Consider the following 9,394-nt stretch of genomic DNA (forward strand, 5'->3'; position numbering starts at 1 on the left):
TTATTATGATTTCCAAATTACCATGTAACAAATGCTCCAATAATCCTTACAGCGCAAAAAAAGAAAAAAATAAAAAAATAATAAAGTCTGTTTTGCCCAAGAAGCAACTGACAGCTTTCTAATGCAGCTCCATTAAAGCTCTTTCCCGAGTGTGAGAGGCACTTTTTAACTAGCTCCTCAGGGCATTGTTAGATATCATTGCTTACAGCCACTGCGAGCCACTGTGCCAGAGCAGCGCTTCCCACTTCCTCCTGATCACTCAAACACAAGAGGGGACTTCAAGCACAAGGAAAAGTCTCAACCAGCCAAGACAGCAGCTGTAAGAATGGCTCTTTATGTACAACAGGAGCCCAGAATGAAATCACAGCCTTCTGGAGAAAGGCAGCACTCGGGGTGTTGGATGGAAATAAAGAGCAACTTCTGTGGGTGCCTTTTCATAGGTTAGTAAATTGCAGGTGTTTGGGGAAATTTAAATTTATTGGGGACTTTTTTTTAAAGTGGGAAAATAATAGCTTCTTATTTTATGCTTTAAGCATACAGTAGTTTACTAAATGAGTAAACTTGAACTAAATCTCAAAGTCACCTTCTCTATAGGAATTGATCCATTTAATCTAAACATGAAAAATTAGGAATTAGACAGGCAACAGAATGCATATTTTTGAAGCAGAGATTACTAAAATACTTGATTATGTATTTATTTAAGAAGATAACTGTCATGAATTTTACAGCTCTTACAAGTCAGAATTTGCAGAGATCAGATTCAGAAGGTATTAATTTACCTTCTGCAGTCAAAGGCTCACAAACAGTTCTTGTTGAATAAATCCTTGATAGCTATCAAAAGCTGCTTCCAAAGTTCAGATGCTTATTTGCAACAAATCATCTCGACACTGTCAGATCTTATTGCCCAGCTGTACTGGGAGACTGTTAATAAAGCAAACATGAAATCTTGGCCAATGTCAGACTGTCTTCAGGACAGGTGGGAGACATACAGCTTTCCAGACCCAGGTAAAACATGAAATGAATTAACCAAAACCATTCCAAAGCCACCAGTGCAGCATTACAGAAACAGAGTGAGGGGGTAAGTCATCCCCTTCCTCTTGAACAGCACCTGGAGTTTCCTATTCCATGTGTCCCCTCCTGCTGGGGAAGGGAGCAGCTAACAAACTCTGTGCAGCCTCTCAGCAAGTGCTATTTGAGTCCCAAGTCTGAAGGCCACTTACCACAGGGGCACGAGGGGTTAATGCTGCTGATCCTGGTTCTGTCTGCTGCATTTGGGGTTTTGGGTTTATGGCTTTAATTCCTCAAAGTCACCAGAAGTGCTCTAAGGCAAAATTACAAAGATGAATATGAACTCTTCCCCAACACTCAGCACTCATAAGAACACAGGACAAGAGAAGATATTGCAGATATCAACCAGAGCTAGAGGAGCACGTGGTAGCAGAGAAGTAAAATATCAGGCACTTTTGGAGAACAAGACTGATACGGTTACAATGTGATTGAGCTCTCCACAATGGAGATAGATGACCATTTACTTTCTTCATTTATCTGCTCACATCTGCACTTTACATTTCAAGAAGCTGAAACTCTTGCATCATTCCATTTATCTAAGGGACTAAAGGCAGCACGCAATCCACGAGGAAAAAAAAAGACAAACATGGCCCTGGGATATATGTTGAGCAGTTTTTCAGTAAATCTTATTTATTTCCTCTGAGTCCTCAATATCTAAAGCTTTTATGTATTCATTATCAGCAACATGTCGAGTAATGTGATAACTTGACAAGGTTCTATTGAAGCAGCTTAGTGGGACATACAGTACTTATGCTGCCTGATAAGAAAACATTCAGAAAGGTCATATCCTCTGTTGTATTCCCTATCTCTCTGGGAAGCAGCAGTTTGGGTTTTTCTGAAAACTAAAGTTTGAAAATATTCCTGGTTAAAGTGAGTGAAAAATGGTCTGGCTGCCTTAGCACAATGACGATCAGCTGCTATAAATATTCATGTTACTTTCCAAAACTGGATATTAAAATAAAAACACCTCACCAAAAAGTTAACAGTGTTGACTGGGTGATTATGACATGAGTAGCTGGTCAGCTCAGCACAGCTGTTAAACCTGGGATATCATGGCAGTATCCCACTGACTGGCTCCTGGAACAGCAGCACAGATCCCATCCCACCTTGCCTGCTCACTTGCTCCCCCAGATCCACTGCTAAGTGGTGTAGGAATCCAAATCAGATTTAGAACACAATAGAGCAGAACATGCACCATGGCTGTGCCCAAGATGCACCCACAAGCAGCAAGGAGTAACTCTGTTTGGAAAGTCTTGTGAAGCTGGCGACCTGCAGAGCTTGTTCTGTGCCACTGATGGGCAGAAAAGGACAGGAATGAGGCAAAGGGTGTGGTCAGGGTTCCCCCAGATCCAGGACACATCCACTGCCTGAGCAGGCAGTGAGTGCTTGGGGCCACCCCAGACACAACAGAACAGCAGCAGTGCTCAAGCCCCTGATAAGCCTCACTGCTGGAGGCTCACAAAAAGATATCCTGGAGCAGTATTTGCAAGACATTCTCCTGAGCTGCAGTTTCTGTGACTCCAAGGCAAGCTTGGCCAAACAAAGAAATTCCTGCTATGCAGGTAAAAGAACACAAAATGACAGCCCAGCGACCTCTGTTATAACAACACCACCAGTTACAAATAAGCTATTTCAGAGCTATTACTCTATTTTGGGCACACACTGTCTATATGATATACTGCCTGATATTATTTGGCATATGGGGACACATTCAGTTTGGTGTGTAACAGCACAGATGTGTTTTGTCACAAAATCTTTATCTATAGGCCCACTACAAATATTAAAAGTAATTTTGAAAGGCATTTTCTCTAAGCAGTAATTTGCAGTAGTTAAAAGTCTTTATTTTGCTGCATGTCTTACTGGCTATTTCACTGAACATATTCAGGTCATTTTTGTCATTACTTTTCTCTGTCAATTATTTCACCTGGTGCATGCAGGGCAATTTCAAGCGGGTTTTACATACAGAAAAATACAAATATCATTATTGGACTTCCTTAGATACAGAGTTACTGAGTTTTTGTAAAAACATTGTCTGGTTGTAAACTTGGATCACAGCTGGATGTCACAAGCAAAATAGTGAAATGAGTAATGAGGTGGAAGGGATAAAACCCAACACTATTAAACAAATTAAAGAATCATCATTTACATAAATACCTGCTCATATTTAAATCCTGTGAAAGGTAATAATTCTAAATCCTGGTAAATGCTGCAGCTCAGTTTGTCAAGGGTCAAACACACTTGTTTTTTTCCCTTTGCTCAGAATGCAGCAGGGATCAGAATCAGCAGATTAAAGAGTTGCTGTCAGCTGTTCTGCCTGAGGGAGGGTTTTCCTTGTGATGAGATGAGGGGCTGTACTTGGAAACATGAGGCAAGTGGAGAGATGAGCACCTGTAACAACCATTTGCCTTATTCTGATTGAAAATCAGCCTGACCATCAGTTCTTGGTGCACTTTTTTTAAAGTCTCACTTGATGACAGAAGCCTAATTATTCTTCCCATTGACAACCCCTATGAGTAAAACTGAAGTTCAATAATCAGCAAACAGCAGCAGATCCAAGATGGAGAGTGAAGCACTGCCCTTCATTTGTGATGTCAAGCCCTTTATGGGCACAACTAGGAGCCAGTTAATCAGAGGTAACATCTGGGGTAACACAGCAGCTTCTGCTTGCAATCAAAGCTGCTCTCAGCCAAGGCACAGCTCCACATGAGCTGCAGCTGAACACAGAGTGCCTCAGTGCACAGCAGGGGTGGGGAAGCAGGGAGCAGAATTGTCCCATATTTTATTGGCAAATAATGATTTTATCAGATCAGAGGACAAAATTTAGCTCAAGGTGAAGTTGACATCATGCTACTTTTGAAGATGAAAGGAAATTAATCTAATTTTGACTTTGTGCCTGGCCCTCTTTACAGCATCTCGCAAGGATGCGTGGGACTATAAGAATATGTAGATTCTCACTGGGCATAAATCTTGTGCTGAGCTCACCATTGATCTTCAGACTTAAACTCTCTGGCTTTTCAATAACTTTGTCTGTGGTCCTGTCCTGATAGTTATCTAATACCTTTTTTTTTTTTTTTAAGATATTAGTAACAATTAAAATCCTCATAACAAGAGTCTTAAAAGAATAGACACGGTTCTTATTCAATTCATAATCTCTGTATGTTACAATGTGCACACTGGGGAAAAAGGCAAACTTTTCCATTGATAACATAATTGTATAATTTGCTGAGTCTTTACATGTAATATAAGAGACATCTTTTTCCTAAAAAAAAAGGAAGGGTCAGAGACTGATGTCCAATTTTATAGTGGCAAAATGTTAATCTGGGATCAAAACTGTTAATAAACCATATCAAAGACAGTTTTAATCACATGAGGCGTTCTAATTAAATTAAATTTTCACAGGGAGTGTGTTTGACCTGTTTGTTCAAATTTAAGGCCAGTTACTAAAATCTCACTGTAGGGATTCCAGGATGGGAAAGCTTTGGGATTCCCCTCTGGCCACTTCTGATTCTCACTGGATTCCCCACCTCATGCAAAAACATCACAGGGAGATCTCCAGGAACATGTCCTGAGCACAAACCAGTTTGGATACACTTTGAGACACAACAGTAGGGCACTGAAAGCCAGAATGGAAAGGAGACTCTGTGAAGGGGAAGGTAAATGACTGCAACCTTAAGTTAATAGCAATTTCTTGAAGCAGAAATATGTACTTGGCTCCATTTCCCAAAAGGTTTTCAGAAAACTCAGCATTTGCTTATCCTATAAGTTTGCCCTCACCCCATGCCTCATAATGTTTTAGCTTCAGCTATGTAGAAGAATCTTTTTGAATTTGTACAGCTCAGAAAAAAGACACATTCATGTAAATATATTCAATTTCACTTCAAGAAATTTACAGTGTAAATACCTGCAAGATCCTCAAGATTTTTACTGTTTTAAACAACTAAATCTAAATTTGAGAGTCTCAAACTTAACAGAGCTCTTAAGCAGAGACCTCAGCAGGTATAAACCAGCCTTGCTTCACAAATCTCAGCAAATGCACTGAGAAACTTGGCTTTAGGGACAGAAACCCTAAAGCACAGTGAGCCATCATCTAGGGAGTTACAGCTCCTTCTCTGGAGAGTGACTGTGACTGTCATAATATATTTGTACAGCAGCCAGCATGCCCAGGCTGTGACCTTGGCTAGGATCCCTACCCCATTAGAAATAAAAATTGTCTTAGGAGACGCTGGAAATAACATTATTCTACTTCAGGTTAGGCATAATTTAACCTCCCAGAAATGAGATCAGATATGCAATTCTTGAACAGAGGAGCAGGGAGAAGCCAGGCAGGAGAGTCAGGCATGCACTGTAATGCCTGCTGTAGGTAAAACCTGCCTCCTGAGCTCCAGCAGGAGAATCAAAAGAGAGAGGAGAGTGCCTGCACACAAAAGTTCGAGCTGTAAAGCAAACCTCACTCAGTCATTCTCGGTGATAAGCTCAGACAGATGGGGTGCAAGCAGGGGGTCTTTAATGTGCATTCCTGTGTGTATCTGAGGTTTTGTAGGGTGTACCTGAAGGAATACAAAATATGAAGTTTTCTGAGCGTGTGAATTAAGAACCTCAGGGAGCAGAAGAAATATTGATTAGACACAGTGTGCTGCTCAGTACAGAAAAGTACAGGAGATAATCACCAAGGGTGATTTCAAACCTTTCAAACATGAAATGCCAGGGTAGGACTTTCAGCATCTATTGGCAAAGCTTGCCAGGCTCAGACAATCGTCTCATTCATTTCAAAATACCTTTACAATATATGTGACAAGAGTAGAAAGGGTCAAACACCTTCGTCTTGACCAAGTGCAAGACAGGTCCTGCAAGGTACTTTTTGATAGAATGAGATTGATCCTCAGTTTATAAAAGCAGTAGAAGACCTACAAGATTTTTTGTTTGTTTTGAAATGAGCAAGGGATGTCTGGCTTCTAGAAAGGAGGAAAGCTTTCCTTTATCATTTGTCTAAAGCAAGAACTAAATTGCAAACAAAAATCTTAAATAGAATTTTAAAGAATTAGTCCAGCTCACCCCTATCTAATATTATTCATTGATTTGTTCTTTCCCTCTAGAAACTCTGATGAGAAGATTTCTGATGACTAACTCTAACCTGTAGACTTCTTACAATATGTGACTGTCAGGTCATTTCACATTTTTGTATTCCACTGTAGGTCTCTTGGACAGGAAAAGAGGAATGAGAGTGTGATGGAAACCTGAAGAGAGAGAGTAGAGGTTGATGACAGGCTGAACAGAGGAAATAAAGCAAACACTCAATTTCAGTCTTTAAACTACTTTTCAACAGTATCAAACTAATATTTTTTAGTTTTTTTCATTTTTGCATTATTCAGAAATAAGTAGACACGAAAACTGATTGGGAATCATATATATAGAAAACTTCATTTTAGAATGGTTCATAAGAAGTCACAAGCATGTCAAAACAGAAACTTGGCAGGGTAGCCCAGAAAGCCTCAACAACTGTGATCATTTACCAGAAAAGCTGAAATAACAGACTTAGTTCCATGCAGTCCATAAAAACCCCCCAAAAATCTGGATCTCTTTGAAATGATAATCATCATAAATACGAAAATTTAACAAAAATGTTCGTCCTTGTCTCAATGGTTATTGTAGAATTCAGTGTAAAACTAAGGTTTCTAAATTAATTTTAAGAGCTTCAGGGAAAGAAAACATGAGGACAAGCCACCAACACAGCCACATGGCTCTGAGACCCACAGCAATAGGAAATCTTAGCCAATTTTCAAGCAAAATCCTACAGGGATTTCTAACAATTAGTAAACAATCACTGAGTGCCCAACCTACACTTAAAATTTGAATTAGATATGCCAAAACCTGAGAGAGAATTCCAGGCCTCCCTGTCTCCTCACTTATGAATCAATTGAGCCTTCATGAATCCAACCCTGTGCGATGGCAAGGATCTGAGCACTGGACATTATTACTGTACTGTAGTTCATTTAATGCTGCAACTATAGTTCATTTAATGCTGTGCTGGCTTCTCTTGCATTTTCCTCATATAAAAGTTAAGTATCCACTACAAAAATGAATCATCTAAACTCCAGGTAAAAGCTATCACAGTATGAAAGTAGAGATCATGCTGTGAAAATGATATCAAATGTTATATAAAAAGAGCTATCCTATTGAAAGTGTTTGTGGTTTGTAGTTTACCTCCTGTTAGCAGCTCTCTCTGTATTGATTTCAAAAACCTGTTCAGAAAGCTAAATTCAGAATTTTTATAAAAGTATTTGAAGAGTGCAGCCTGTTAAAATCACTTCCTAAGTGAAGAAGCAGTATATATTAAGCACATGTATACCCAAATTAAATTATAAGAACATTAGAGTTGCAAAGCAAAGCAGTCAGAAGTTTCAGAAGCCGTAATTAAGATCCTCTGCATTGCCTTAATTCAGCCCCCAGATGACTTAATTCAGATGACTCTGACTGCACAGCTCTTCCCCAGACAATCTCAAACCATCCATACCAAACCCACACTCTGAATTTGTCCTCATCAGTAAAAGAAGGCTCCCTGCATATCCCATCTTCAGTCAGAGACCAGGAGAAAAGAGAGAAATAAGGCAAGGAACTAAATAAAGAAGTGGTCACAGGGTTGACTCTGCAATTCTGCCCTAGCAAATTACAACTGGTCTCCAGCACTGAAGGCAAGCTCACCTTCCCATAGCATTTGTTATTTGTGGTATCTTCACTGGGTGTGTCCTGAGAAAGAAGTCCATGTCACAGGAGGCTCTGTGCCCATCAGCTGCCTTCTGGAGTCAGAAGCAGCTTGGTTTGAGCACATGGCATGACCCACACCATGGAGAGCTAGGAAAGCATCAGGAAACAGCACACTCAACCACCCTGCATCCCCTCCTTGCACACGTGGGAGCACACAGCCTTGCCACACATCTTGGAGCAAGCGTATTTCGAAAATAGACGTTCTTGTTTTCAAAACAGACCGCAATGAAAACCCCACAAGGAAATCAGTGATTCTGTGTTGGTCTTGAGCAGTCTGCAGTAAGGCAGGCTGGGACTACCCGTGCAACAGAGAGAATAAAACAACTTAAAGCTGCACTCATTCAGCAATCACCTTCTACTTAGTGCACAGAACAATGCAGGGGTCCATGGGAAAAGCAGTGTGTGACCATGTAATTAGAGACAGTATCAAAATGTATACACACAAGGGGGCCCAATTAAGGCTTCATGGTCAGCATTATTCTTTTTCTTTTTCCTTTTTTTTTTATAGCGCTTGGTTTTATTGCAACATTCATGGTTTTGTACCCTTTTATCTATAATTTCATAGGTTGCTTCAAAAAAAAATACAGAAAGGGAGAGAAAAGAAAGCCTGGAAAAAAACCTATTGTATGGAATGGCAGTGATGCTGAAATACAGGGCTGGCACTTCATGGTCCACAGCAGAGGCTGTGGCCACGTGAGTGGCAGGAGCAACGGTACAGTCCGCATGTGGAGCAGGCTGAAGGGAGGCTGGGCTGGGATGCATGCAGCCTTCCCAGGGAATTCTGCAGCACAGGAATGCAGGCCACTGTGTATCTTGGCTCTGCCTCTCAGGTCTGTCTCTGGTGGCCTTCTGCTGCTTTCCACTGCAAATGCTTTTCTCTCATGTTCTTCCCCCCACTGCGCCAATATTTTTGCAAATGCAACTCTCCTGAATTCCTCGAGTCCGAGTTCCCCATTCTAACCTTTTGTTTAGTGCTGTATTCTATGGCTTGTTCAGATTCACCCTAGGAGTACATATTCCTCTTCCTATGCCTATTTGTTAGTGCCAGCCTCTCTCCTTTGTATTACCCTCAGTTTCCAGTCCTGCATCTTTTCTTTCTGCCTCCTAACCCAACCTACATCCACTGTCCTCCAATTTTTCTGCCGTCTCTTATGTCAGTGGCAGCATCCCTACTTCCACATGAGTTCTTTCTTGCTCCCTTTAAGATCTCATCCTAGCCAAGTCCTTTTACAGCTCCTCAGCTCAGGAGGTTTTCCTCCACCTCAATCTGAACGGCTGTGAAAACAAGAACCTCAAATGCCAGGAGCATCTCCTCACTTTCAGCCTTGAAGGTCTGCACTGTATACTTGGAACCAGGAGTGGAATTCTCCACCTCAGCATCTCCAGCACCAAATGCTGCACTGCTCTGGGGCAGCAGATGCTTGAACTTCCAAGTACTTGATGCCATACTAGCCTAAAATTTTATGAAAAGTGATCCCTGACAAGATTTTGCTCAACACCTGCAATATGATGCTTGGAGGGTGCCGTACAGACAGTAATTTCAGGGGATTCAGATACCAAATCT

Source organism: Catharus ustulatus, chromosome 6 (assembly GCF_009819885.2).
Source record: "Catharus ustulatus isolate bCatUst1 chromosome 6, bCatUst1.pri.v2, whole genome shotgun sequence".
NCBI lineage: Eukaryota > Metazoa > Chordata > Aves > Passeriformes > Turdidae > Catharus > Catharus ustulatus.